The sequence below is a fragment of the Gossypium hirsutum genome, chromosome D07, assembly GCF_007990345.1.
Source record: "Gossypium hirsutum isolate 1008001.06 chromosome D07, Gossypium_hirsutum_v2.1, whole genome shotgun sequence".
Classification (NCBI taxonomy): domain Eukaryota; kingdom Viridiplantae; phylum Streptophyta; class Magnoliopsida; order Malvales; family Malvaceae; genus Gossypium; species Gossypium hirsutum.
Window position 1 is genome coordinate 38,859,690 of NC_053443.1, and position 4,722 is coordinate 38,864,411.

General features: G+C 38.4%; 1 non-coding gene across 1 annotated transcript; it reads right to left on the reverse strand.

The window, feature by feature from the left end:
* Positions 1-624: 624 nt before the first annotated feature.
* Positions 625-730, reverse strand: LOC121219763 (small nucleolar RNA R71). The gene has a single exon (XR_005916654.1). It is a non-coding gene; the product is annotated as a small nucleolar RNA R71 (small nucleolar RNA).
* Between the last annotated feature and the right edge of the window lie 3,992 nt (positions 731-4,722).

A 4,722-nucleotide genomic window follows, 5' to 3' on the forward strand; every position in this document is an offset into this window, starting at 1 on the left:
AAGAATTTTGCATTTTGGTTTATTTATTTTTCAGTTCAATTTTAGCTTAATTAATTTTTCTGTGTTGTTTCAGGTGTTTATAAGTACTGATCGAAATATCGATTTACTCTCTGTAGACACTAGAATTGAGAGAAACTTTTGACAATGAAGGAGACAAGCAAGTTAGAGAATGACCTAAGAGATGAACTTTGAAAATCTGAACCAAGGAAACGGAGCAAACCCTGTTCAAAATCCTATCCTTATTATTGATGATAATGATAGAGCTCTAAGACAGTATGCCATGCCAGTGTTTCATGATCTTAATTCGGGTATTAGGAGACATGAAATCAAGGCACAACAATTCGAGCTGAAGCCAGTCATGTTCCAAATGCTTCAGACAGTGAGACAATTGAGTGGAATGCCTACTGAAGATCCTCACCTTAACTTAAGACTGTTTATGGAGGTGAACGATTCTTTCAAGTTAGCCAAAGTACCCTAAGATGCACTATGATTAAAGCTATTCCCATATTCGCTAAAGGACAAAGATCGAGCCTGGTTGAACTCATTGCCACCAAATTCTATTTCCCCATGGCAAGAGTTAGCAGAAAGATTACTCAAAGTATTTCTCGCCTAGCAAGAATGCTAAGTTGTGGAACGAGATCACTGCTTTCCAACAAATGGATGATGAGTCCTTGTATGAAGCATGAGAAAGGTACAAAGAATTATTACGAAAGTGCCCTCATCACGGAATCCCTCATAGCATCCAACTTGGGATGTTTTATAATGGTCTCAATGCTCACACAAGGATGGTAGTGGACGCTTCTACAATGGTGCTCTCCTTTCTAAGTCTTATAACAAGGCTTATGAAATCATTGAGAGAATTCCCAGCAATAATTATCAATGACCAACCAATCGAGCAGTGTTAGGAAGACTGCTTGCTGGAATACATGAAGTGGATGCTCTCACTTCACTAGCATCTTAGGTACCTTCGATTTCCTCAATGCTTAAAAATTTTACCACTAATGGGTTAAATAGTTTTGCAGCTCAGCCACCCAATCAATTTGAGAATATAGCCTGTGTTTATTGTGGGGAAGGACATTTGTTCAAAGAATGTCCATCAAACCTAGAATTCGTGTATTACATGGGTAATCAGAACCCAAATCGAGGAAGGAAAGGACTGTAACCCAATTTTTATAACCCATCTTGGCGAAACCACCTTAACCTTTCTTGGAGTAGCCAAGGGGCTAGACCCAGTAACACTTATGCCAAACCTAGACTGACCTAGCCACCTACAATTTTAGAAGCAACCCCACGTTGAAACTTCCAATGGCTTAGAAAACTTGTTGAAGGCATACATAACCAAAAATGACACCTTAACCCAAATCCAAGCAACCACTGAACTCAAAAAATGTCCACAAGGTGCTTTGCCTAGTGATACGGAGAATCCAAGAAATCCGGGAAAGGAGCATTGTAAAGCACTGAAATTGAGGAGCAGAAAGACATTAGAGCCCAACACCGTCGAAGTTGAAGAGGGGCCAGCTGATGCTCAAGACTCAGTGGAAGTTCAACAGAGTGTTGAAATTCCAGTTTCACCGAAACCAGAATCTGCAAACTTCGATAAGGTAACTTCTGAACCAGTTAAATCTGATAAACTAACAACTTCATTAGATACAGAGTTGCCACAAAAGATCAATCAACTAGTTCAAGTAAAGAAGCCTCCACCACCCTACCCTCAAAGGCTTCAAAAGCATAAGCAGGAAGTCCAGTTCAAGAAGTTTCTAAACGTGCTCAAAAAACTTCATATCAACATCACGTTGGTAGAAGCACTTAAAAATGTCAAATTACGTCAAATTCATGAAGGATATCCAGTCCAAGAAACAAAGACTTGGAGAATTTGAGATGGTAGCCTTGACGAAGGAATGCAGTGCATATCTTCAAGACAAACTACCCCCGAATTTGAAGGATCCTGGATGTTTTACCATACCTTGCAACATAGGAGCAACATATTATGGTAAAGCACTATGTGATTTGGGTGCGAGTATCAACTTGATGCCCATGTCAACATATTATAGAAGTTCTTGAGGATTAGAGGAATTTAATCCACTTGTTCGTAATAGTGTTCCATTGCCATCATTGAAAGGTATGGCTAATGCGCATGTTTAAATCTTTGATTAAATATAGAAGCTAAGCTTGGTAAGATATTCATTGCAATTTAATGCATCGACAATCACCTATCCTTTTATACCTTGTGAGCACTTAGTATTCTGTTGAATATTCATGTTGGGGATCCCTGTTTACCATTATCATATTTTATCTAATTGTTTTCAAGTTATTGCTTCGACAACTACTCTTACAATTTCTCTCGTTTCTATCTATTTATTGCACTGACATTGATAGACAAAAGACAACCATCCTCGTGGGATTGAAATCTGACAGACTCATATCTATCTACTATACTTGCATGGATAGTGTATGATTGCACATTATTGCTGTGACGTTAAACAACCATCAAGTTTTGGCGTCATTATCGGGGATGGCATTTATTTGATGTTTATATTTGTTTGTTTTTATTTCATATATTTAGTTGTTACTAACTTGTTTTCTTTTTGTCGCTATTTTCACATTTTATTTTAGGTGCTGTATGAGTCGAAGAAATTCAGAGTTTATTGCCAATTTTGATCCACAAATTGAAAGAACCATTCGGAGGAGATTTCGAGAACAAAGGAATATGGCTTTACCAAGAAACTATGAAGTCATACCACCAATGCAAAACCAAAATGCTAAAAACCAACCAATGCAGCAAGATGCTCAAATACAAAATAGGCCTATACGAGATTTTGTAGTACCTATCTTGGATGACTTACAACCGAGAGTTGTTAGACCAGCAATCCAAGCTGGAAATTTTAAACTCAAGCAAGTAATGTTTCAAATGCTAAATTCTAATGGGAAATATGTTGGACTACCTCGTGAAGATGCACGAGAACATCTTAAATCATTTTATTGATTTGTGCTTCCTTTAGTCAAAAAGGTGTTCCTGATAACGCTTTGAAGATGCAATTATTTCCTTATTTCTTGCAGGGAAGAGCTTGTACTTAGTTCCTTCGGCTACCTACCGAATCAATTACTTCTTGGAATGCACTACCAACACAGTTTGTTTTTCAATTTAACTCGCTGACAATGAATGCTCGTCTCTGAAATGATATTACAACTTATCATCAGCTGGATGATGAGAGTCTACATACCACATGGGAATATTATAAATTTTTGCTTCGACGTTGTTCCATGCACGGCATTTAACAGAAAACACAAATTGAGATTTTCTATAATGGGTTGAATTCACACACGAGGAATCTTGTCGACGCATCAGCCAATGGTCCTTTGTTGGATTGTACTTATAATGATGCTATTCGAATTCTGGAGAGAATTGCTCAGAATGATTATCAATATCCTATCTCTAAAGCTGCACAAGCAAAAGCTACTCTGGGAGTTATTGAATTGGACGCAATATCTGCACTTAATGCTCAAGTTTCTTCTCTTGAAAATATGATTAAAAATATGCAAGGGGTTAGTGACGTTGCACCTATACAAGTCGCTCAACAAGTTAATTTTCCTACCTTTTGTTGTGAGATTGGCAGTGACAACCATAGCTATGAAGATTGTCCACAACATACAGAGAATGCCTTTTATGTCAGTAACATCCACAACAATTCCTATGGAAACTGTTATAATAATTCTGCACACAATCAACAGCCTTGGGGAACTTAGAATGCTGGATAAAATGCTGTGGCATTCTGATATGGGAATATATCTACTCAAGGCAATTATAATCCAAGACAAAGGAATTACAATCAACAACAACAAAACTACAATCAGCACACCCAGATGCATTCACAACAAAGCCAGATGCATCAACACTAGAATCAGACATAGCCACAACACTCTTCAGTGCCGCAACAGCATGTTCAAGAGCATCAACAACAACAGTACACGCAAGCTTCTCCTTCTGACCCATTAGCAACTCTTGAGGCTTTAATACTGGAGCATATTACTCACACAGAAGCTATTGTGCAAGGGAATTCATCTTCTATTCGGGCATTTGAGGCACAATTAGTACAAATTGCTTCGAATCTAAATACTTGACCACCAGGCACACTACCTAGTGGCACGAAAAATCCCAATAAGAGGCAAGAACACTGCAAGGCTATCACTCTTAGGAGTGGTAAACAAACTGGTGAGCCGACTACAGACTCTACTATAGCACCTCAAGATACTAGTGAAGTGATCCCTAGTGAGAAGGTTGAATCTGAAGAGCTTGTCGATCTACCAGACAAAGAAGTTCCACAAATTGTCACTCATATGCCTAATGTCCAACCCTCGAAACTATCGACGCAATCAAAGGTGTCGGCGCAATTAGATGTATCTCCACCTTTACCTTTTCCACAAAGATTCAGGAAGAATGAGCAGGACAAGTAGTACCAATAGTTCCTAAAAGCACTAAAGCAACTTCAGGTCAATATTCCTTTAGTAGACACCCTTGTGAAAATTTTGAATTGTGGGAAATTTATGAAGGAGCTCTTGTCCAAAAAGAAGAAGCTCAGTGATATGGAATATATTGCACTCACAGAAGGCTGTAGTGTTGTTTTGACAAATAAGTTGCCCCCCAAAATGAAAGATCCTAAGAGCTTTACTATCCCACGTTCAATTGGCAACCATTATTTGGGCAACGCTTTATGTGACTTGGGA